This window comes from Mycteria americana, chromosome 7, assembly GCF_035582795.1.
Source record: "Mycteria americana isolate JAX WOST 10 ecotype Jacksonville Zoo and Gardens chromosome 7, USCA_MyAme_1.0, whole genome shotgun sequence".
Classification (NCBI taxonomy): domain Eukaryota; kingdom Metazoa; phylum Chordata; class Aves; order Ciconiiformes; family Ciconiidae; genus Mycteria; species Mycteria americana.
This window is the reverse complement of record NC_134371.1, coordinates 8,673,052-8,699,314: the sequence shown is the minus strand read 5'-3', so window position 1 is coordinate 8,699,314 and position 26,263 is coordinate 8,673,052. Positions and strand designations below refer to the sequence as shown.

Below are 26,263 nucleotides of genomic sequence, written 5' to 3'. Positions count from 1 at the left end.
GATCAACACACTGATCAGTTAAAAAGGTCTCCTGCAGAAGGGAATAGAGGATGTTACCATTTATTCCTAGCTGGCACAGGCAAAGTCTGAGGATAGGCAGTGAGCACAAAGTTAGTCTCCAGGAAAGCAGGGCCATCAACAGCTAAGTCATGTCCTCATAGTCTCTTGAGAGGAATACAAAGTAGGTGTTTTAAATCCATTCTTTTCAATGCTGTCTACTTTTAGGTGAATATATCTCACTGTGTTTTGAAAGTGTAACATACCCGTTATGTGTTACGTCAACTGTTCTTACGTGTAAGAGACTTGTTATAGGAGAACAACTCTGCAGGCACTGAGTCTCTTGGGCCAGGAAATTCCATGGGTGCAACACTTCAACATGATTGCCTGCCTAGCAGATTTAGCCCAGAAACGGCAGGAGTGGTTGGAGGAGCTGGGGAGGATGAAGTCACTCCAAAGAAAAAGTCATTCAGCGAAGGGATTGGAAGACGTCTGCAAAAACTTCCCCAAGTATGCAGCAAGACTTTTTCTTCAAACCTATTTGTGGTGCATTCTGTAGTGTCATCCTGTGACCTTACCGCTCCTTAGAAGACAGCTGAAGGAATAAATGGATATAACTATTAGCCTGTGGTTCCATAACAGCTAAACCCATCTAAACGCTGATCTATCTGCCAGGTTAATCTTCTGCCAGCCCATTATGTTAAAACGGTTTAATGCAGAGGAAGACAAGCAAGGGAGAGGGCAGGAACCTGCACTCAGAACGGGAGGAGTTGGATTTGGCATGGAAGCCCTGCCTCTGCTGGCACCTGCCAAGGACAGCATGAGGTCCATGCTGCTAGCTCCAGGGTTTGCACTGGAATTGCAAAATTGACTTTGTTTCAACAGGAGCTGAATGTCATCTCACAACTAGAAGTATATACGAAAGAATATCTGCGGGTGGGCGGACCTTTGAAAGATGGTAAAGCTGGAGGTTGGTTTTCATTATACTGAGAATAGGGACCCCTGCTTTCAAGAGTTTATGAAACTTGACAGTACTTAATATGTTGGCCACAAGAGACATGAATAGTTGCTTCAAAATAAATAACCCTGCAAGACTAAGGCCCTTATTCTTCAAATACATATGCATGTGCATACATGTATCTTCAAGTGTAGGAATAGTTCTTTTGAGATATAAATAAGGAGTACTCACATGCATAAAGCTAACCAAGCTTGAAAGCACTTTCAACGGTAGGGCCTAAAAGTGGTCACGAAATTTATTGTTGAGACTGTAGGTTATACAGTTTATGGACTACCATTTTAAAAGTAAAAAAAAAATCTTTCTAGCAGTTTCTGAAATAGTCTAAACTAAGTGACAACATGAAATTTTGGACTGTTCTGCTCCTTCTGAAATCAATGGATGCTATCATCAATGAAGGAAGGTGAAGTACAATGTATTTTCTCTGATAATTGGTTATGGCTGAACAATTATATTTCAGAGTGTTCATCCATAAGTTCTCTTTATTGGGTCAGCATGAATTAGCTGATCTAGTGTTATATGTGTTGAAGAGGAAGTGCTAATAATGTGATATAGAAGAAAAATTGTGTGGTGTGGTAGGGTGCATACTGTGATAAGCATTAAAAATTTTATGTGCTACTGCATTCTGATCCAGTTTTGGAAGGGTTTGTTAAGTTTCTATTTCTTTACAGAAAGCAAGTTAAACACACTAGTAAAATCCCTTTCTGATTCACAGGGAAAACACCCCTTGCCTCCTTTTTCTACCATTAGTTAAAGTTCACTACTGAATGAATCAACTGAAAGGGAAACTACTGTCCTTAAAAATTTTAAGAAGCGGTGGCTCTATTTTAAAGTAGCATTTGTCAGAGAACTTTCTCTGCTGATTCTCTAAGCATTTTACAGTTCAGAAATAAGCTTTGACTAAGAATTCTCGGCAGAATCATAAATATGTAATTATCTAAGCATCCAGGATATTTAGCCCCTGGCAGGTGCCCGCAAGAGCAAAGGGAACTGGGCCAGTATCTCAAACTAGGGGAGCAGCCTCTAAAACAGGATGAGGGCCATTGCTGTTCCTTGCCTATTGCCATTCCCAGGTTTTAAATCTTAAAATGTACCTGAAAAGAGGCTGTTTCTGCTGCAATAGATTGTCTTATGTTACAGCTTTTTTACTCTGTGGGTTTTTTTTTTTTCCCTTGCTGTCTTCCTCCCCCTTCACCTCCCCTGCCTTGGGTTTTTCAGTCTTTCTTTACTACTTTATACTGGGTTTGGTTCAATAGTTAATAGCAGCAGTAGTAGTGCAGCTAGCATTAGATTATATCTTACTTGATCAGCATGCCATCTGCTTTAGAAGAGAGGGAGATTTTATGTTTCTGCTGTGGGTTCACTGCCATATGCCCATAGTGCAGTCGTGTAACCTGAAATGACCCTTTTCCTGCTCTATTATATGAAAGAATTAGAAATACAGTGTTAATGTTCTTGACAGTGACTAAGCTTGTGGCATATTAAAAAAATTAAAGTGGATATTAGATGTACGTGAAGTAGGATATTGTAGAGAAAACCTAAGGACAGGTTCTTTTGTGTCTGAGCACGTGAGTGTTACCTTCCGGAGAAAAGCGGGGCTTATTTCACAGGCAGGGCTTATTTCACAGAAGACCTTGTTAATGTGTCACTTGTATCATCAGGTCTTGTTCCTGGTTTCCTTGTTGTCAACAGAAAGTTGATAGTAGTTCAAGTCAACAAGAGTAAAAGCTGCCCTTAGTTTGAGTGGTGTTGATGCTGGGAGATAATGAATATTTCTGCAGAACAACAGGAAGTCTGTGGGCTCGCGGGAATGATACTGAATATACCGACTTTTATTTACTCGGGAGAAACTGAGACCTGCTGGCCACCAAAGACCAGGGAACCTGTGTCTGCATGGCCAGCAACATGGATGCCAGCTGTAGAAGCCTGTACCTACATGCCAAGTCTCTAATTGACCATATGAATAGAAATAAAGATCGTAGTCACTGGCTTAGTGCACTCATATTTGTAAATGAAGGTCAAGTGTGCTGTTCTTACTGCACTTTAATGAACATATATAAAAAACTATTTAAGGCAAGGCATCTGAATCCTTCTGGGGTTGATACTGAGCAATGTATATAGGATTGACATCCATGAACTTAATATTTGCTCAAATAGAGAACAAATGTGAGCCATAGTTGGAATACTTGTCCTCATTAATGATATTAATGAAATTTTCCCCTTTCATTTAATTTCTTTTGGCTGTAGATGGACCATATTTTATTATGGTCTACATGTGTTTTAAAAATGTTTTATCTTGTGTTCAGGTGCTTGACATCTGTTTAAAAAAAAAAGATAAACCCAGTAGCATAAATTAAGTTCAAGTCCATCCTAACAATATGAGAAAGAGAGGACTTTATTAGAGTAATAAACTGGCTTTTACAAGATCAGCCATTTCACTCTTTTGTAAGCTTGTTTTCTCTGTTAGCATAGTTGCCACTTTTTGTGAAAATAGCCATGCACTTCTGTTAAAGAGAATACAGTAAGTCAAATAACATGCATGTATGATGGGCTATGAAGAAGTGATTTTAAGTGAGTGCTTATTAATGAGAATCTAGAATAAAGCCAGCATTAGTTAAAATGAATAGAGGGCAGATCAGCTGTCAGAGCGGATTCTTTTTTCATGAATTAAAGAAATAAATTTAAAACTATCAGGTACATAACACACAAATTAAGGGGAAAAATAGATGGTCAAAGGTTAAAGAGGGAATGAAAACACAAGTTTTATGGTCACAAGATCAAATGAGGCATTAGTTAATTTTCCTTTTTTTGGTGCAGTTCACCAGGAGTTCAACTAATTCAACTGAGTGATTGAACTGGAACAGAAAAGAGTGCCAGAAAAACTGATTACTAATAACATAAACAGAAAAAATAATCAAATGAACTTAAGACTTGATGTCAGCATTTCACATTAAAATGCATTTGAAAAGGCTGCAAGGAACCTGATTTACTTAGAGAACAAATTTATAACAGCTATTCTTGCAACAGTTGATAAATTGTTCTACTAATGAGCCGTCAAAATGGATTTAACCAAGAAGTGGCTGAGGTGCAGAAGATATTTTCTGGAGACTGACCATCTGGGAAATGGGAAGTAACCTGAGGAGTAGGTAAGGGTATTTGAACCCAAGGAAGCGCTGTGAGGAGGTGACTTAATTACATACATTGCAAATGGTGCTGCTCTCTAGGCAAGATCATTACTGCCTTTTCGCCTACAGTTTTCATGCTTTTTACAATAAGCAAGTAACTAGTTTGCTTATGATTTTGTGAATGTGAATGCAGCTGAGAACAGATTGTTGGCATACCTTTCCACTAGCTTAATTTCCCAATGTCTTTTATATTTAACTTTTTAAAAAAAAAAAAAAATTGTTTTGTGCTGAATCCTTCAATTTTGGTTATTGCTAAGATATTTTCTATGCTGTTGCAGTTTACTAGATTCCTGGTTCAAAGTCCTCCACAATCAGCGGCCAGATTCTTGTGTGTCCTGGTTTTTGGCTCAGGCTGAAAGCCGTGGTGAATCGGCTGTTGTGGAGCGAAGTCACTTTCATTGACCCATCCAGTTTTGTTCCACCGTTCTCTTTGCTAAAGTTGACTGAAGTTTCTCAGCATATCTACCTCCTCGTAGCCTACAGGAACAAGCAGCGCCTCTTTTTTTTGTTTTGTTTTGTTTTTTATTCATATGTGCTGTGGTTGTCTCTATGGTGGTCCATGTATTTCAATTGAATTTCCTTTTTCTCCTAATGCAAACTAAATAAACTGCCGATTTTTGTCTTGCAATATGACTGTGTCATGGCAGTTGCAGGGATTACGCCATTGAGGTTGACAATATCCCTTGGGCTGTTACTGCTTCTCATTTTCATTGGACTGCTTTTCAGTCATCCGCAGTCAGATGTGGATTGTAGCATATTTGGAAAAAGAATGAATGTTATATGGCGTAATGTAACTGCGATCCTCTGAAATATCTTACTCCTAACATCTCAGTGTCTGGAGGTCACGGGAGCTCTGGCTTTCATTGGGAGGGAACTGAGGAAGGGTTGCTACTCTGTATTGTGTGTGTGTGTATATATATATTTATAATCACAATAGACAAGACTTAAGCATGGACTTCACGGACACCTATAGTGGGATCTGTGTTGTCTTTCTTTCATGAAAAGTTGTTCATTTTTTGTTTTAGAAAAAAGAATACACTAGAGCTAATCTGTCTAGACTGCGGTATGACGCTTGCTCCAGCAATATGTTGGAAATAATTTGTTAAAATACTGATGAAATGTAGAAGGATTGTGAGAAGAATGAGGATTGTGTTAAAGGGAGGTCACATCATTTTGTGCTCACAGGGGATGTGCTGTGCCTAAAGGAAGTTAGTCATCTTAAGAATTGGTCTTGGGCTGACTTTAATGTATTCACTAATGAACTTGGCACCAAAACTAGGAGTGTGCAATAAAATTTGCCAGTGACATAAAGTTGGGAGGTGCTGTCAGTATCGATGAGGAACAAGAGTATCTACAGGAAGAGCTGGATGATCTTTAGGACTTGAGTGGAAAAAGTGGACTGAAATGTCATAGCACGTTGTTGGGCACTTACGGGTAGATGTGAATTTTGCCCTAACCTGGGTGCTTCTCTCTTGAAAATGACAGAGGAATGGAAAGACTAGAGTATATTAGCCAGTAAAATCAAAAGATATCTTTTCCATAGTACCCTGCAGCTCTGAAAAATGTACTCCTAAGGTCCGTGAGGTGAAGAGGTACTTAACGGTAGAAATAGGAAAGTGTTAATGGTGCTCACATGCAAGGCAGCGCTGCTAAATCCCTGTGTCTAACACTGAACTACTCTGGTAGACCATGTTCAAGAAAGATGAGTGTGAAGTGGAGCAGGTACAGAAGAGGACTATGGAAATGGTGAAGGAAGAGCTGTGTCCATCTTGCAAGAGGACACTGTGAAGTTGGTTGGTTTATCTCAGTAAAGTGAAGTCTGAGAGGGGATATAATTGCTTTCTCTAAATACACGAGGTGTTGATAAAGACTTGAGTGAGTACAACTATTTTCTATGTTAGATTGAAGACAGCACTGGGACACGAAGAAATGCATATATCTTGGCAAGGAGTATATTCAGGCTGGAAATTAGAAAACAGATTTCATCCATCAGGGGAGTAAGATTTTGGAATAATCTTCCCATAATATAATGGGAGGCAAAATAGCCTTGCTAGTTTTGAGATGGACACTTGTTAACACAAACTGGGCTCAAGGGCGGAGCCCAGTGGTCTTCCTAACACGCACAGTTTGTGGGATAACAGGTTTTGTCTTTGAAAGATAAGAAAGCTTAACGTTGTGTAACCTGAAGGGAACTTCAGCGATCTTTCAGCTGTGTTCTGTTCTGCCAGATTAGCAAGTTTGACACATATAGAAGTAAATCATGCCCTTCTGTTAGGGACATGGGACAAAAACTGCCGCCTGGGAGAAAACAATGTATTGAATACAAACATTATAGTTCAGCGAATTCAGAAGCACAAAATAGGTCTTGGACTAATTTTTTTGTCTGATTTGGAAAAGGGTTTATGTTAATATCTTATGTATATGTCTTTACATTTATGCTTTGAAAAGGAGTGTTACGTATGTAAATTCTGAAGCCTTCCAAAGAGAACTCATGGCACCTATACCTAGCAAACCTATGGAAAAAATACTTGTCTGGGGTTCCTAAGCTTCTGTTGTTACCCCAAGATTGATCTGGGACTTTTTGCACAATGCTTGCTTGAGTGGAGAAACATCAGCAAAGGCAAAGCTTGAGCAGAGTGTTACCAGAAGTGCCAAGTTACAGCTGCGGTGGGTGACATCTACTTAAAAAGATCTCAACTATGCAAGACTCATAAGTTAGGAACCCCAGTGCTTGCTTTTGAAGAAAAAGCGTTGCAGCTTAAGCAAAGTTAATTGTTCCACATATTTTTGTGACTTATAACTCATCCGGTGGAAAATCCGCAGTGGTTTGTAGGCACAGTGCTCTGGGTAGGGAAAGGAGCTTGGAGATCCCAGGAGGAGATCCGGGTCAGAGAAAGACACACTTGCCTCCTTATTCTCTTGCCCTGGCAGCATGTCATTTGTGTTTTGAACAGTGCTACCTCCCTAGGAATCTTCCATTGGTAAATGAATGCATGTCAGAGTAGATATACATATATATATATGTGTATGTATATCTAATGTATATGTAATATATAGATATGTATATATATGTTTAAAAAAAAATCTACCCCTGCCTCACATATCTCTTCTGGCTACACCCATGAAAATTGCCTAGAGGTCAACTAAAAGGGCCTGTTTGGGAACAGAAGTGGGTGAAATGTGATGGCCTGGTGAGAAGTGTTCGTAGCCCTTCCTTGGATGGTTTATGGGAGCAGAGTATCACTTAGGTCAATTTGGAAGATAATGCTGTGGCTCGTTTACACAAGCAACTTGCTGCACACTGTGTCAGGGTTGAGAAACGATAGTATGCTGTTACCATGTGCATGGTTTTAGTGTGTTTGAAGAGTAATTTTGTGGCTATCTAAACTTTAAATTCAGTGTGCTATACAGTGCCTCTCCTGTCATATGTTGAAATCCTGTGATGAGTGCTATAATTAGGAAGCTTAGTTGAAGAGTTGGGTGGGGAAAACACTTATATTCTTTAAGTATAGTGGATTTGTCAAAAGGTAAAGCGTTCCCTGACTTGCTGTGTATTCCTAGAAGAATTTCGTGATAGACATCTTGGGTTAAATGAAAAAAGCAATGCTGTCAAAAAGCAAGAATATGCTGAAAGGGGGAGGGGGACAATTGTTTCTGTACTAATAGGTAAATGCCAAAAAATCCTCCAAAATGGAGCATTTTGAAGAAGGGTTTTTGCTTTCTTTCTCCTGTACCAAGTTGCAATGAGAGAAGCGACTGTAGGATCTGTAAAGTGTGGACTTCACTGTAGGAAATGCATCTATTTATCACTTCCAACCAACTCTAGGCGAGCTGTATGGATTTTTTAGTAACACCTAGAAAAATCATTTGTTTTGGGAATCTTAAATCTACTAAATATTTGCTGAATGAAGAAAGAATCCTAGACAGGCAGAAGTGCATATGTAACATTTTGCCTCACACTAGGATAATGGCTGCAAATTTCTAGAGCTTCAGCTGTTTAATAAGGCATTTCCTAACTCAGCCCAACAGCCAGAGCCAAGAACAGAAAAAGTGCCTCTTCCCGTGATGCTTTTTCCTTTCCTTTCTCAGGCTGTTCCCTCAAAACACTTTTCTGCTTGCTGGGCTCTAATCTAGCTCAGTGCCCATATTTCTGCTGCGTTCACTGGGGCTGAACAAAGACCTATCTGTAAGAGACTGTTTGCTATATGGTTAGAAAACAAGAGAAATTGCATTCTCTCACTACTAGCTGTATATACATTGTTTTTTCCAAACGCAGAATAGACTTGTTATATAGCTGTTTATCTAGATTTTTTTGCATATAAACCAAGGGCTAGCTTTTAATCCTCGTTCAGTACTATAAATATTTCATTTCACTGACCAGAGAAGTTACTGAATTTAGATAAAGATGGCAATACTCAACATTGTATTTATCCTAACTCAGAAACAACTAGCACTTTCAGGAATGACTAGAAAAGCTATGCTACATCTCGGCACTTTCATTATCTTTGAAGACTCTTCAGTGGTTTTTGCCTCCCACAGAATAGGAATTTTTTTTTTTTTTTTTTTTTGATGGGATGTGCTGGGAGGACAGATCAGCAGCAGCAGTGATGCAGACTATCTGGAGGACCTTTGTCGGTAAGAAAGAGTAGCAGATGGTCTAAGGAAAATATATTAAAACAAAACAACAAAAGTCCTGCACAGGAGATTTTTTTGTTGTTGTTGTTGACATTTTACTTTTATGTTGTTTATCAACCTTGTCTGGTTAGATTACAATCTCTTCAGCACAGGAACAAAGTCTTATACGTTTATGCAATGTTAGCACAATGGGGCCCCCATCTTGAAAAAGGGTCTTTTGGATGCTGCTGTTATTCAAACAAATAGTGGTAATAATAATGTTTATAATGTCTGGTTTTAATTGTTGTGAAGGTTCCTTGAGCAAAAAGAGAGGTGCCTGGAATAGAACAGAAAAAATTTTAAGTGAAATGAGTAAAATCCTCATGATCTGTTGCATGTGTTGTTTTTTTAATTGTGTGTGTGTTTTGTAGATCTTTTTGTACAGCTCCATTTCATCCAAGTGTGTATAACCACATCAGAATTTTTACAAGGGTTTGTATCAATGCACACTATGATTTATTCTTGGATAGTAAAGATTATGACTACCAGAGGTTTTTTTGTTTTATATAATCCTGGCCTTGCAGCCTTGTAATTCACTTGCTGTCTCTTTCGTAGTGCTGATAAGTGATATAAACTCTGCACGTAGACTCGTTTGGCTTTTACTTCTCTACAAGTCATCGAAGAACACCTGCGTGGGTTGCCACCCACTCCCCTGCATGCATCCCTGCTCATTTTCCTCCGAGGCAGTGATTTGTAGTAGCCTTGTTTTTTCCTCAGGTTTCACTGTTACAAATGGAATTGAGGGGTAGGGTAAATAGGAATGAACTTGGTTACACATGGCTATTCTGTGAAAAACGCAGCTTGTTTGTGGCTAGAAATTGGGTCAGGTTTTAATTGCATCATTGGGGGTGGTTAGTGCTTAAATAGTTTGCTTCTCAATATAAAAAGGAACAAAAATGGATCTGCTATTATCTTTTTCTAGCACTTACAAAAATATAGTATGTATGTATAAATGTAAAGTACAATAGGTCTAGAAAACCCTACAAACCTTTAACTACTTGCAAGTGCTCTCAGTTTGCTTCTTGACAAAATGAGCTTTTTTTTCCCCCCAGTAATATATGTTGTGGCAAATCTACAGTGAACCTCTTTCTCATCTGAGTGTTGCTATTCTGAATAGACAGACAAGTTTGCGTCACCTGAGGCAGAAAATAACATTTTTGATGTATTTTGAATGACATTTGTAAGAGTCTAGCAGATTTAGGAGCTGAAGTTAAAGTCCATGGTCACTTGACAGTGCTACCTCATTTTTCTGCCTCTGACTGCCTTCCATAGCCTGGATCATGCTTTTGCCCGCATCTTTATCACAGAGGTTTTATAAGTGAATAACCGTGTCTGCGTTTCTTGCTGTACTGCATGGGGTCATTGGATTTAGCTCTTTTCTTAACTGCAATTCAGGTGAAGGATATGATGGCAAAGGATTTCTTGTTTCTGTGGTTATATAATAGAATATTCAGTTATAATAATTTCAGTTCAATTAATATATTAACTGAATTAATTTGGTTAAAGCAGTGGAAAGGCAGCTTCCCTGGCATCTTTGAGGGGGAATACTCTTACCAGGAGATGCACCTAGATTGACCGTGAAGTCTGTGGTTTGTTTGGTGGAAAGCAGCCCTCAGCAGTGGCAGGGAACCTGTGGGATGTGCAATAATCGTCTGAAGACATAGTACTTAGAAATGTGTGTTCACCTATCAGCAATAGAGGTTAAGTGTCTGTTATTGGCTTGTTCTTCTTCTGTGGTTTAAAGTTTTTGTTGTGGATTTTTTTTTTGAGTGGTCTGTATGAGCCAGGACTTCCCAGAAAACCATTTGCCTTCATCTCCATAACATACCCAAAGCTCTAAATTCTATCCCTATTTCTATTAAGATTAATTAAACCATAAAAATAATGTCAAATGTCCTTCCCTCTGTAATGTCAGCTTTGCCTAGGATAAGTGTAACTAAAAAATAATTTTAAAATGAAAATAATCTTTTCCTTCTGCTGATAGTGTTTGCATGTTTTAAGATAAGCTGTTGCAGTAAACTGATTTGGAGTAGGAGAAAAATCAAAAGATACGCACTAGGTCTTGACTTGGTGCTGGTTTGATATAAAGCAGGTGGTGTGAGATTGATGGCAATGCTACGGAGGCAAATTTGCTTATCGATAGCTGGGCTCCAGTTTTTATTCATAGCTGTAAGACATGTGGATCCCCACAGCCATTGCTTGAATGAAATTTGCTGATAGTGGAGACTTTCACTTAGTGGTCAAGCCCACCCTAATCCTGAAAATTTTTAAATGATCTCCTGAAGGTTTAAATATTTTCAGCATATATAAAGGAAAAGCCCAGCAAGGGATGGATGGGATTGCGTTCATCTTTTCCTTCTTATCTCCTTTTAAAGTACCTTGCAGCTTTCCTGCTTACATGTGTGACAGGTATTAGAAAAAATAAAATGTACAATGTATATAAAAATATCCCATGTGATGAAAGTGGCTTTGGATCCCAGCTGACTTCGTATTTTGTTTCGTCTTGCAGTTCTTGTTTCCTTTTCTCAATTTTGACTCCTCTAGTCTTTAATAGTTAGAGTGTTAAAGTGAATTTTAAGATAAAGGAAAATTTAGGAAATGGAAAAACATAGACAATCCTGTTCCCAGATAGCAAATGATGATTTTAATAATTCAGGATTCTCTTCACTCCCCATGGATTTAAAGGTGAATAGGCAACGTGCAAAATTAGTTGCAGCTACAATTGATTTCTTTGTACAAATACTTTGGTATGCATAAATAAATGAGAAATTAAACAGCTGGCACAGGGCCCCTGGTTTTGTGCAAATCTTAAGACTACGAGGATGGGGTTTTTTATTTTTTTACAAGAATAAAGGAGCTAGCTGTAGATGGAAGTTCTGTAAAAGGCGGTATTAGAAGTGTGCTCCTGCAGGCTGATGGAAAGTGATGTGATTTTTATACCAGAAGAAAAGATGAGCAGCAATGATTACTGTGTTTCTCTTCAAGTCTATCTTTCAGACATTTCTGAGCATTCCAAATTAATCTGCTATAAAATTGTAAATTAGACTATTATCCACCAAAATGTGAGCGCAGGTCGCCTCTTGTTGAGGAGATGGTGTTCCTTAGTCTTAAGTTTGTTTAGAGAACTGTTTCTATGTAATTCTTTCTCTATTTCTGTTTCTTCTCTGTGGCACACATACCCGAAACAATGAGTCCCACTTCTCTCTCAGCAGAAGGCTCTAGGCAATTTAGCATGTATTGCCAGGGTTTCTCCTGCCAGCTCTCCATCTTCAGTGAACCTCTGCAGGATGCTCTTTTTTCCACTTTTTCTGAAGGTAGTGTCAGGCATCTGAGGAGAGAGAGGGAGGAGAACTGTTTTCAAGGCAAATCGCAAAACACAAACCAGAAGAAAACTCGGTGGAATAGGCCATATTCTTTAAAACGTAACTCACCACAGTGGCTTTTGACCTCCTCTGAAGTCCTCAACATGGTCTAGTTTTGCCAGAGAAGTCCTGAATGACATAATTTGCGAAAGCTGCAGAGAAGAGGTGTCCCATGCTGATTGTACTCTATTTGGTTTTTCCGTGATAGAAGAGAAACCAGAGAGGCTGTAGAGGGACCTCTGCATTTCAGTAGGTAGCCACGTATAAAGCGCGTCTTCCATCTCTGTGAGCTGGAAGTCACCGGCGGACTTGGTCTGGACCTGGAGTGGTTTTGTGCAGAGTATCTTATGCAGGTGCATACACCTTCCCCCACTGATTGATAAGATATATTGTTAGAGAGATTGTTTCTGCTTTGTTGATGACTCTTCCATATGAATACAGTCTAAAGATGAAGTAGTATGTTGTATTGCATTTCACGGTGCATTGCTTGTAGTACTAGCAATCACAGCTAGTCTCTGGATCGGAAATAATAAAATGAGATCCAAGAATTTATTGCCATCTCCTGGACGCTTGCTCCTCCCAGCACCACTGCTGCACAGGACCTTTTAAGATATGGCTGTGCCAGTGTCCGACCCTGCTTCATGCTGATGAATCACTTAACACTACTTTTTTTTTTTCTTTCTCTCTGCATAGACTTCTGTATAGAAAAATGTTTGCACCAGCTCATGTGATGTAATAAAGACTATTAAAATCTAATATGACTTTTGTACGTATAGTTGCCTATAATGAAAGTTAGGTGTTAATTTGGGAAGGCACACAATAGGGGTATTGTAATTTAGCAGTGGCTGACATGTCTCTCAAAACTCAAAGTAGGTTGTACTATAAATACAGTCTCTTGTTTTGCAATTGACATTTTGCTAGTGGGTGGCTAATTGCTAATTTGAAGGGAAATAGACCAGAGATCTAATATTAATAACTAATTAATAGTTATATGGATATTTTAAGTCTATTTTTCTGCTTATTTATAGGCATATATTATTCATCTATGCTGTGTATCCTTCTTTGCATATATGTTTAATTCTGAAACTTTTGCTTCAGTAACATTCACGCTCATGTGCCTTTGCAATCAAAAGCCTGAAAGCAAAGTCTGTTGTATTTCTCAAAACCACTTTCTGAGGATGGCGATTTCAAAGTAATGGCACTTAAACTATTTTAAGAAAAGCCTCCCTCTTGAACCAAGGGCTAAGGGGAAAGCCAATGATGCATTGCCTACATATCACCTTAATTTGTGAGTCCTAAATCAACATCAGTACTATATTTTTTTTTCCTGTGTATACAGTAAAACACAGGGTAGTTTTTCGGCCTCCATTGGAAGCAAGTAGCTCATAGACAAACTGAAGAGGAATAAAATAAGAAGGGGCATCTCACAAGAAGCTTGATCCTTTGGGATCAGAGTAAAACATGCATTCAAGTGCATGTCACTTCTTGCAGCACACGTGTTACTATACCAAAGAGATGTTATGTTCTGGTTTGCTCTGATGGGAAAAATTTCCACATAGGTTTGTATCTCTTCTACCTATTCACCTTGCCTTCTGCCTTCTCTTTCCCACTTACACTCATCTGTAAATTAATAAGCGTGTGTGATACTTGTCCTTTTAATGAATTCTTACATTAATTCATAATAAGGCAGGAAGATTATGTGAGATGCATTATACTTTGCATGTGCTTGATATTTTTAGATCTGTTTTATCATATATCCAAACATTTTTAAATGCATTCCACTAAACTTGATAGAGCAGTGCTGCGATACCCCGGGCTGTGACTGCTGGCTGCGGAATTTGTGTGCGTCTTTTTTGCATCTCATCCCTTTTGTGTGAGTAACTTTGCTGTGAGCGCGCAACTCATGGGGAACAAAAATTGTTTCCCCACTATCTATAGAGTTTATGTTATTCATTTAGCTTAGCTGTCCTAGGAGGTTTAAGCTGTGTCCTAGAAAGCATTTGCTATTGCTGGATTAAAACCCTGCTGGCTGTTATCTGTGAAACTCACCTGTTAGTGGAAGCATCAGCGGTACCTTCGACCACACGCTGCATCTTCTGCACTGAGCTCTTCTCAGCATTTTTTGCAAGCGTGAGGAAAAACCCATATTAGTGCCAAACATCTAACAACAAGCAGATGTACTTTTCTGCCTTTTAATACCCTGTACTTCGGAGGGTAGGGTGCTACAGCTGTTTGCTTGTTGGCGGGCACGGTTATCGATGATAGATAGAGGAAGCACAGTGTGGGGCTTCAAGCTTTCATAGCCCTCCTGGCAACTGCCAGCGCCTTTCCAAAGGTGATAAGCTCTTTGTATTTCATCTCTCCTGCCGATCTTCCCAATGCTGTGTCTCTGCATGTGTTTTAGCGTAGTTCATAGTGTCATAGTTGTGAAATAAACAATTAAGGATAGACAGACTCTCTGCAGCAAGCTTCTTGCTTCCATTTTCTTGCAGATATCCAAAGAAAGAGTTGTCAAGCATTGGAACAGGCTGCCCAGGGAGGTGGTGGAGTCACCATCCCTGGAGGTATTCGAAAGACGTATAGATATGGTGCTTTAGGGGCATGGTAGACTTGGCAGTGCTAGGTTAACGGTTGGACTTGATGATCTTAAAGGTCTTTTCCCACATAAATGATTCTGTGATTTCAATTTTAAGGTTTTGGGTTTCCCCCCCTGACTCTTATGTACTTGACTGTGCACACTCCAGCTGTGGGCAGAGGACCAACCCAAAACAACTTGTTGTGTTACTGATACAGCAAACTTAGCTGGAGAGATTGGTGTTTCAGGCATTGCTTGGGATCCAGGCCATTTCAAGAAGTGCTTAAGGTTCAGTTATTCTCCATTGATAAAATGCAGCTGGTAGTGTTTGTCCAATTCACAGTGGTCCGAGGAAGAACTGACACCACTAAAGCACTCGCATGCTCTGGTGATGAGAGTTGTATATGAAGGCAGATAACGAGGCCCACGTTTAAACTCTGCAGGATGCTTAAAGCATGGTTTCTCTCATTTCACAGTCAGTTTGAGGTATGTTGGGAGTGACTGTCAGTGGTTTGTTTTGCAGTTTTTGTCCCTGTATATTTTTTTGACTCTTTTTGCATGACAGTACTTGTTTTTATTTTCAGTTCCATGTGACTCGGGGAATATTGTATCTATGTATGTGCTTATTGCATATAGTCCTGCATGTAACGTAGTCCTGTTGATTTCACTGTAATAATGAGAATCCGTCACAAGGTGCATGCTTAATCTGCCAAGATTTATGGACAAATTTTAAGATTCTGTAGTAGTTTAAAAAAAATCTCTAATACGTTAAAAATTTACAAAAATTCTCATGGATTTCAAGTGGCAACTTCAGTGTTTTCCCCTCTGCTAAGAACCATACCTGCATCTGGGCAATCCTGCTTCTCCTTGTCGTATTTACTTGCTAATCTTTTCTGTCAAAAATAGTAAACCATATTTGTCAAAGTACTCAGGTAGCAGGCTGCAATACTTTAAGCATCTTAAAAATTACCTGTATGCCAGTCCTGGTACTGTAATGAAAGCATCTGTCAAATACCGTGCTCTGGGAATTTTAAGCAATGATTCCTGTATAAAGTTCTTGTGTTTTGAACTGCTGCTGACCTACCAACAAATTCAAGGAACTTCAAATGCCCCATGAAGGATTGCAGGCAAGGGCAATAGACAGTTGCATGTGTTGGTAGTAAACAAGTTAAGTTCATGAGTAACTGTCACACCTACGTAAGTTTTGAGGTACGGGACTTCTTAATGGCTGGGTTTCTTGTCTGGTTTGGATGTATAGATTTGGAATATATTTTTCCATCTGAATGAATTTTTGACCTTTTTTTCTCGAGTTTGTCTTGTGTTCCATAAGTATCTCAATACGTGCTTCTTTGGCATTTGCAGGTCTCAAGGTGGTATTTTCCTACACAAACATGTAACTTTCTGAATAGCACCAAAAATTTGTGTCCTTTTGCAAACATTTTTTAAATCTCATATTATTAAAGGCCCATTGAGTCTGAAAATTAAGTAACGTAACTTTCCGCAAACATGCATATTTTTCAGTGTAATTGGAAGATGTTTTGGATTACTGTCTTTAGGCCTATACAGCCAAAAAACCAATTATAGGCATGGTTAGAAAGCGATAGCGTGCATTAGTCAGATTATAACAAGATTCCAATAATGTAAAATTGCTGCATGACAAATTAGTTTGTATGGATTTTGACAGTTGTTGCCTTTAATAAACTAAATTATTAAGCAATACATAGCTGCAATGCTTCCAAACTTGGAGAAAAATAGACTCTTATTTCCTTGTCAAAATCTTCTCCATAGAGCAGGACTGCGGGCATTGGTAAGCCTGGTTTGAGTTGTTCGGTTGACTTTGTGAATCTGATTTTTGTCACCATAAGTTGGTGATACATGGGTTACAAGAACTACTTTAAAGACTTTGTCAGGCACCTTCTTTTTGCTGTTAGTCCTGACAGATGCATTCACAATCTTTTTGGGCTGCCATTTGGGAAACTAAGGTTTGGGGTTTTTAAATGCAATTTATGAATAAATGGTGACTAGATTAATGCCGCCTGTTTGTTTTCACTACAAACCTGAGCCAAGAATTTAACTCGAGCCTCCTGAGAGATTGCAAGAGCTATGTTGTAACTGCATATACCTATTGAATTGCAACTCTGAAATCCAAGAACCTGTCTTTTCCTCTAGTAAAATGTTACTACAATGCTATAAAATAAAGCAAAACCTATCTAAATTCTAGAAATTGCGGTATTCATTCGGTAGCTTTATTATGCTTTCGTGTCCTGAGCTGTATTCCAGCTGCAGGTTTGAGAACCACTGTGGCTGCCAAGTGATGTTTGTATCTACATTGGCGAGTCTCTATTTTAGTGATAGGGGCTTTAATTAGATATGACATAATTACGATATAATCTCCTTTCGGTCCAATTTAGGACCAAGTCCCACTATTTTTACATGCATACCCAAGCAAATTAAAGCCCAATTTGAGGTGTGTGCTCCATCCCAGAAGTGCCACTTGATATTTATTCAAAAGGAACCGAGGCTCCTTCAAGACATGGTCACTGCCCGGCAGTTTGGCTCTTCCCTTCTCACAGTCCAAGAGCAGTGAGGGCACACCTTATTTCTGAGTGTCCTTGGCTGCCGTCGCTTGTGGTGTTTCAGTTCCCACACTTTTCTCCTGGGAAACATGGTGGCACTGACTTAATGGGGGTAAATGGAAAGATGAAGGCTGCTCATTCTCTGTATTTGTGGTGTGGGTGAACCTCTGGTCGTGAATTCAAAGGCAGGCACGAAGTATGTAGGAGCCTTCTGCCCTGGGAATGGTGACAGTGGTGATGGTTGATGCCATAAGATAAGCTGCTAGAGATTATGTGTAGAACGGCAAGGAAGAAAAAAAAAAAAAAAGAGGTATTTATTTACTAAATTTTAAAATGGTGAAATTGAGGATTTTCAGGAATGAGAAAGACGACCAGCTTTACAATGCTTTTGAGTGGCTTACATTTTGAAGGCTGCTTTTTCAGGAAAAAGTGATGCAAGCTCCCGAGATAATTTTTAATGAATATGCGAAGTAGTGCCTGTAGCATTTGCAACACCAGTCATGAAACAATACTAGTGGAGGCAGCCTTTAAAAAATGAAATACTTCTGCCCTCCAGTTTGGTAAAAATCATTGCTGTGTTTGATTTCTTTCACTGAGAATATACATATAAAACTTAAAGGCTTTAAGCCAAGTAGTTTGAATTATGATCAGGCCAAAGAACTGGAGTCTCTCTCAAACAGAAAGAATGAGAATTTCAGTGTCTTGTTTCCAAAATAGTCTGACCGAGTAACTTTATAGAAATGTATACAAGTAATGTCCTGTGATAGACAGTACATAAGCAACCCATGAAAAAACAGCAATATGCATCAGCTCCTTGGAGCTATGCTACAAAATATTAAAGAAAAAAAAAAGGAAAAAAAGGAACAAAAAAGCCTGTCTTTCATGCATGAAGAATAATGGGCCAATAGGAAATGCAAGTCACTTTGCTCCAGTTCTTTAATTCTTGCGTTGTTTTCATTTAGTGTTTGAAAGACACCTCATCTGAAGAATGCACAACACAATAAAGCTCAAAAACCTGTCTGCTCAATATATGCACCAGTCAAAGCTCATATAGATGTACATAATGCTTCTTCCTTGGTGGACCCTCAGCAGCTAGTCAAATACAAGACTTTTTGGACACCATCAGTGTACTCTGAAAATATCCTCTGCACTGGTAATGTATGACTTCTTAAATCGTTAAAAGGATGAATTATGGAAATGGCAGTGGATAAAGAAGAGAAGAAAAGAGGCGCGTTCACTTGGGACATTGCCTTGAGGTAGTCAAAGCAGAACATTAATGTTTTACAGATAAAGATCTTAAACTTCATAGTTTCATTTTCAGAACCTGGAATAACTGTTTTGGTAACAAGTAATGTTTAATAGTACAGTTGCATCTTCAAGTGTAATACTGCTGAAGCTTTGCTTGTCTGTAGCATTTTAATCCATGTCTGGTTGTCATCTGCCTGGGGAGCTTTATGGAAAATGTTAGTTTTCTGGACTATAAGCTTACGGGATAAAATTTTCCTGGGGGTTTTTTACGTGAGTATGGTTATGACCCAAAGACTTTTGTAATGCTCAAACTTCCCTGCATACATTTTGCAGTATCTGAGTAGTCTCGCTCAGAGTCCCTTTCGGTGGGGTTACGGCTGTTAGCGTTTTTGGAGTCTTACTCTGCGATGAGTGTTTCTGTTTTCTCCTGAAATTACTATGTCTGCTGTTATCAAGGAAGTACCACTTTTATCATGTTTACTTTGTGATCATAAATATTATTCAGTGAATTGTGATCTTAAACTTTGCGTGTGATAAATGATTTATTGTCAGTCTAGCTTCAGATGCTGTGTTTGGTTGTGCTGTGTTAACTACAACAAAATATTTAGCAATCAGTGCAATCCTACTTGAAAATTAAACAGATGTGCTTACATTTCGTACAGCAATCCTAAGAGGCTGACGTGAATGTTTCAACCCAAGACTTTGGTTTTCTCTAAGACGCCTCTCCTGTTAGTTGTGTTTTTCGCTCAGGTGTGACAAAAAGGGATCTCTGGTGCTGTTTGCAGAGTCAAAACGGAAAAGCAAGTCTTGTTTTTGTAGATGAACCAACCCTTATTTTGTTAACGCATTACTTGGATTTCAGTTTCTCTGCTGGTGACATTTGTTGGTTGGATGGTCTTTGAAATAGAGGGATTAGAGGGAATAAGTGGTAGTGAGCAGATCAAATATCTCAGTGGTAACATTTGGGTTTATGCAAATGGAGGGAGAAGCAGACCAGAAATTATGCTGCGCTCATAGGACAGGCTAAAAATAAGGCCTTATTCATGCATTGAGCTCTCTGAAGATCCAAATGCATGCATTGCTTTAAGTTCAAGAGAGACACATTTTTATTTAATGTCAGTTTATGCTGAATTCTTTTTCTGTATGCACACGTTTCATCGCCTTAGTAGCAGTCTTTGCTATAGTCATACTCATCACACAGAAAGAAAACAATATCAAATACTATTAACAGGTGGTCTAGCGGGGAAGGCAGCAGTAAACAATACGTCCTAAAAGTAGATCATTTCTCTCTCCCTGATGAGCCACATTCAATTTATAAAATGCACATCAGTACTTTTTATGAGCACATAATTTACTTTTTTGTCTTTTTTTCCCTAACTATACATGATTTAATATCAAAACAAGCAAAAACCCTAGACAGTCATTCAAAAAAGAAATGTTACTTTTTTGTTAAAAATCCATTTTTGATTATTTTTAAAAAAATTGCATTGACTTAAGAAGTCCCAGTCTAATAGTAGTAAGAATTTCAGTTACAAGTCATGGAAGAGAAGAATCTATAAAGGAAATTCCTGCCCAAAAGCTTAGGAGGATTGCAAACAAAGCTATCATTTTAAGAGATTAAGTCAGTCTAGTTTGGATAGCTGTATTCATTCCTTTAATTTAGAGAAGTACAAGACACACTTTTCCCTGTATTTCTTTCAGTTAGGAAAATGAAAAAGGTTGTGGAAAAAACCCCCACCCATGAAATGGGAAAATAGGGCTCCGTGCTGATCAAGGAGCACGCCCTAGTGGCAAGTTAACCCAGCGTGGTCTTCTCAGGTACCCCGTCTTCCATCTTCACCGATATTAATCAACTACTTCAAGAAAGAGTGACGCTTTCACAGAATCTTTTTAAATTTACCATTTCTGTTGCTGTCCTGTGCCAAAACAAGTGCAATACCTTTACATGTAGCATCATCACATATATTGGTAGTAGTGTGATAAAATTCCTGCTCTGTAATTAATTTTGAAATGGGGAACTAATTTTTTTTTTTTTTTACACAGTTTTTAAATGCATAGATATTTTAAGCTGCAGAGGGAAAGATTTCCTGCTCACGATGCACAATTCTTACAGAGTGTGAGCATTTTAGTAACAGATACAGTCATTAAGCTTGCCAGTTAGCATCACGTAAAATGTTGGGTTCTCAGAACCATCCGCGTTTTTGCAGTGTTTTCTGTTCTTGTCGTCTCCCTGAGGCTGGTAAATCTCCTTAGCCCTTCCCTTCCTGCTCAACTCTTATTTTTTCTTTAATGAGACTGTAGGTTTGCAGTTTAATTCTTTTCAGATTCTCTGAAATACATGTAGATAGGCATCTTGTAAGAAAGAAAAATAAAAGACTAAGCATGTAACTACGAAGCAATCCACAGCATTACTGCAGAATGGAAGTTTGAAGAGTGGATATAGTAAGGGAAATTCTATCCTGTGATTATAGGTGAGCACCCTGTGGCGTGCTTCATTTCATCACATCGCTTGGTAGGAATATAATTAAATGTGAAGCTTTTATCCTACATGCCACAAATTCTGTTCACATCACTAACTTAAAAAAAAAAAAAAGCGAACGTATTCTCTCCATGTAATGTGTAAGTCTTTGCAGCACATGCAATAAACTTTACTCTTATTTATTAATTTGAAACAGGATAAAAGTGGTTCCAGGGTAAATATAATTTAGGGGATTCTCCGATGGTCACATTATGTGATGCAAATGATTGCAGAAGTAGCTGGCTATTAGGATCCATCTGAAAAATTACTTTTGTCACTTAGTCATTCTTAAAAGACCTGTTAAGTTGGGCCATGCACTTAATTCTTGCTGTGCACCTCTCAGCGCTCGCCATCCCATGGCAAATTAGTTAACTGCAAACAGGTTTCCTGTTGTCGTTGTAGGGAGGCTGATGCAATGATGAATTTCAAGTGTTCGGTATATGTTGTGTTTTTGTGTATGCTCTGTGGGGAATTATGGAGAGGAAAGGAATTCCTCTTAAAGCAGCTTCTGTTGAGGGTGTGGTGGTACACTGCTCTCCTGTAGGACCTCCTGGTTCTTTCTCCTGTTTGGCATCATTTGGGGGGTAATATAAGTTACTTACTTGAAACAGAGTTGATTCTGAATGAATGAAAAATACTTAATGTAAATGTAAAATGCACAAAGTTCAACATGTGAGTGTTGAAACTTATTGCTTCCTCTTGTTTGTTCAACCAGCAGGATCAGCATCCTCTTTTAATGACCTTTTGCACTATCATTCATCTTGGAGTTAAAATTTTGTAAGTGTTTTAAACTTTGCTTCTGATTTTTTTTAAATTAAATTTTAGCCATACAGTTGATATATACAGTTAGGTTCGCAGAAATGATCAAGGCAGTACATAATAGCCTAGCAGAGAATTAAAATTACATTAATACAGGGTCAGGACCTTTTCACTTATCTTGTGAGCTGCTGTCAGTAAGTGTGGTTACAGAGAAGGACCAGGATGCTTTTCAAGTCCAGGCTGGTGGTACTGGAGTGTTTTTCTTAGAAATGTAATAATGAATAAACTGACTTTTATTACGAGGAAGCTGGTGATCTCCAAGTGATGCCTTGTAGCATTTACTTCTTACACCTCTAGGTCATAGTATTTATATCTTCTCATTCTGAAAAGGAGAACCGTTAATATGTAAATATTAATTAAATATTAATTAAACAAATGCTGCAGTTTCCGTATACGGGGAGCAGTGCAGTGCCATCAGTGTTCATGGCATTCTCCCTTCTCTCGCCCAGGGCTCTTCCCAGAGTTTTGGAGACTAATGTCCACTCAGTTGTCAGGGGCTCTGCAGGAAGGAAGGAGAAGTTTATTTGAATCTCTTGGGAATTTAAACATGGAAAATGATCGCTGACCAAAATATTCTGTAGTTCCTCAATCAAAACAAGGAAAAACCATTTTCAAGCCTTATTCAGCTTAGTAACAGACTAAATAGTGGAGGGTTTCTTAGAGGTCAATGATTATTTTTAACGTGATGGAAAGTCTTAAATGCTATGTGCTGTTTAAGGCATGTGTTGCTTTCCTTGGCTTTAGCCCTTGTTTTAAGGAGACGTTTGGGAAGTTTCAGTGTTATTTGTAATGTATTTTGTGAGCCTTTGTGGCTGGAATTTAGTATTTAGAAAATAGTTTGCTGTTTTCCTGATCCCCTTCCGTTTGGGGCAGGATCCTCTTCTGTTTTACTATTAAGTGTGTGCTACTTCAAACAGCATGTTTTTTGATATGTGGATTGTTTTCTTGTGGTGCCCAGACAGTGTTCCTGCACTCCTACCTTCAAACCTTTCTCCTTAATCCCTTAGTTTACATAAGATCACTCTCTAATGATTTAATCTGTAATGAATATTGGTGGTAGGAATCACTATGTTGTACAAATAAAGGATCAGTAACTGTTCTGATCACAGGTGCATAATGTACTTAATTCCTAAGGACTGTTTAAGTTTTGAAGTCTCTTGTGGAAATTAACTCTATGAGGGTATTCTAAGCATTCTTTCGTATAACATGTTCTTTTTAATTTGTTGGTGCTAAATTCAGATCCAAAATGGTCAATTTTGAAAACACTGGGTGGTTTGATCATGGCCTTGTGTTTCCTTTTTTTTTTGTCTTGCTATTGAATCATTTTAGTTGTATACTTTAGCTAACACTAAAATAAGGTACCGCATCAATACTTAGCCATTTGTAAACTTTAATCTGGATTCTCATAAAGTTCCCCTTTGTCAATATGGGCAGCGAAAAAGAACAGAAATTCCTTTAAAGCTAATGCTGTATTCTGTGGTAGGGTTTTGTTTTCAACTAAAAGAGTGAGAAGAGGATAGAGTTGAAACTGTGCCTATAATTTTTTAAAATAAATTCCATGTAAGTAATCAAAATATGGTCTTTAATTTTTGTTTGTTTATTTTCTTATCTAAGCATATATTGTAATCAGTAGGAAACGTGAATGTTGTTTTAATGCTTTCAGTAAAAAGACTGGTAGAAAACTAGCTTTTATCCTTTTTTCATCCTTTAAAATAAATATTGATAGAAACTATCATAATATGGTTTGTGTTACAGGTGGTGTAATACCAAGGGCTGTACTGCTGCCACATCACAATTTTGTGGGGTTTCAGAGAGTAGTTCTGGTAAGGACACTCAATGATTTATCTATTTATTTGTCATAAAAGTGGACGGATAGTTTGGTACAATTTAGTACTAGTAATTGCAATTACATGCATTTACAGTATTTGTTAGGTATTGGTTTCTGAAGTCCGCTGAACCTGTACGTTAAGTGTTCTTTTATTCAATGGTCTTTAACAGCTCCTTTTGGAGCTGTTATTGTCTCATGTGTAAATCATATTAATTTTGTTAGAGTTGTTATGATGTAACACATCAATTCACAGCATGGAAATATTAATAGGTAGGCCTTTTGACAAGACACCTTGTAAAAACTGTATTGTCTGCTTGAAGCGTGGGGTCACTATTGCCTTAGTGTGTATCAGTTTTTAAAAAAGGGGGAAAAGTTACGGTGTTTTGTTTATGGTTTTTTTTTTTCAAGTACTAGAGTCTTGACGTCCTGAAGGAAAATATGAATATGTTGTTCAGAGGGCAAATATCCAGACCGTGTGCTGTTACTAGTCTCCTCTTCTTAAATGTAATATACAGTCACGATTTTGCAATTGTTTTCTTTAAATTTATGTAACTGCAGTCCCTCTTATAATTTCTTTTGATTTTGCATACTTTCCTTAAACATATTTTCTTCTCTTCTCCATGGCTAAAGTTATAAGGGAGATGAGATTACCTTACTTTTTCTAATAAAGGGAAAATTCATTCTGAACCAGTCTACCAACAGCCATGCTTAAGTATTGTGCAAGAGCACAATTGAGTATTTGTTCTTTCAGCAATAGATAACTGATACGACATTTGTATCTGTAGAATTTTTAATATATGCTGTAATTTAACAAATGTCTTGTGGGTGTAGTAGATGTCGTTGTCTTTTTTTTTTTTTTTTTTTTTTTTTTTAATCACTATCCCTTAAAAGTTTTTTTTAGCAAGCTCTATTTGTGTATTATCTTAGGTCTGTAGAGGGCACTCAAAGACAGAGAGAGTTTGTTTTAACAAACCTTATCTTGCAAGTAGACCCCCACAAGGTAAAGAAGGATATTGCTGACTGTTCTTTATGGCCTTGCTCTTGCAGGGAACTGTTGTACTGGCTCTGCTCCAACAAACCACTTAAGCAATTGAGGTCAATGGGACTAGAATATGTTTAAATATTCTTCTGGATTGATCTGTATCTATGTATACTTTCACAAGCTCCTTTTTTTTTTTGTTTTCTAAAAACAAGGTGGGGTACACAATAACTTTTTAACAGGATTCTTTAGTCAACCTAAGAAACTAGTAGTAGGTCTTTCTGTGTTGGAGATATTGGGGGGGAGGCTTGTTTGAGAAGGCTCTGGAGGCTGATAAATTGGGGAAGTAAAAGGATAGTATTTGCAGATGTAAATGAATTGGTGTAAAGACTGAAGCTATTTTCCCTGCTGTCATTGCATTAGATTGGTCTATCTAAAATATTTGGGCATGGTACTATTCACACTCTATGGTTTCCAGCCCTATAGGTACATAATACCTTGAGCATGCACAAATAATGCATGTAGACTTACATTAGAGTTTCTAAATCTTGGAGTGGAAGAAAATCGGCTTTCAGATTTATACGAGAGAAATGGCACTGTGAAGTTTTGAGTAGCATTACTCAAGAATGTTAAACGGCAATTCTGCAAAGTAAAGACATCACAGCTTTATAAATATTGTAAGAAAAGAAAGATGATGGGAGCTCTTTGGAGTCTGAGAAATACTGAAAATTTTTCAAAACATTGTGAGCAATTTGTGCAGTACTTATTAAAGTATAATGTCATCTGGAGAAGTCATGGACTTCTTCCTCTCCATCATCTCTTTATTTTCAAATAATGCTCCTATTACTGGAAATGGGTGAGCGGAATTTTTCATGCATGAACCTGTTATTCCAGTGTTTGAGGTAAGGTAAAGATAACCTAACATGGCGTGTTTCTTTTTTTGAAAAGCCATCCTGTCTAATTTGTTTAAATCTGAACTAGCAGAAGTAGTTACTGTGATTGCTTAATTCTGCAAAAGATAGAGTAGAGGTCATTTGTGGGACAGTTTGAAGACCATTTCAGTGCAGCTGCCTATGTAATAGTAGCCTGCAGTTACAAGAAATGGTATATCTCTGCTGATGTTTTAACTTGACTAAGCAAAACTGTTTTCTCTACACGAAGCTATGATCATGTTTCCAGCTGCCCCAGTAGAGTAGGCTGTTGATTTCAAAATAGCACCTTCTGATGGGGGGGGGGATGTCCTTATCAGACAGATGATATATCTTCAGGTTTTGAATAGTTTGCTTCAAAGGGGATTAATTCAAAAAATTAGTGAGAACAGACATCTGATGTTGGCCTAAGCAGGCAGAAAGAAGAGGAAATGTCCAGGGTTTAAACTTTCTATCTTAATCGGATCCTTTGTTACTTTCAGCCCATTTGATAAGAGTTTCTTCAGTAGATTCTCCTACTACTACTGTACGGAGCCAACAGTTTTAAATTTTAAGGTT

General features: G+C 38.1%; 1 protein-coding gene across 7 annotated transcripts in view; it reads left to right on the top strand.

Moving 5' to 3' along the window:
* Positions 1-26,263, top strand: part of TBL1XR1 (TBL1X/Y related 1) — a 115,158-nt gene that overhangs the window by 55,171 nt on the left and 33,724 nt on the right. For 2 of the 7 annotated variants that reach the window (XM_075506907.1, XM_075506909.1), the window contains exons 3-4: positions 21,866-21,927; positions 23,725-23,792. The exons of 2 other annotated variants lie outside the window; for them this stretch is intronic. The gene's annotated coding sequence lies outside the window, so the exon portion shown is untranslated. The remainder of the gene's footprint in view (positions 1-21,865; positions 21,928-23,724; positions 23,793-26,263) is intronic. 3 more of the 7 variants (XM_075506906.1, XM_075506910.1, XM_075506908.1) reach the window with 2 other exon arrangements.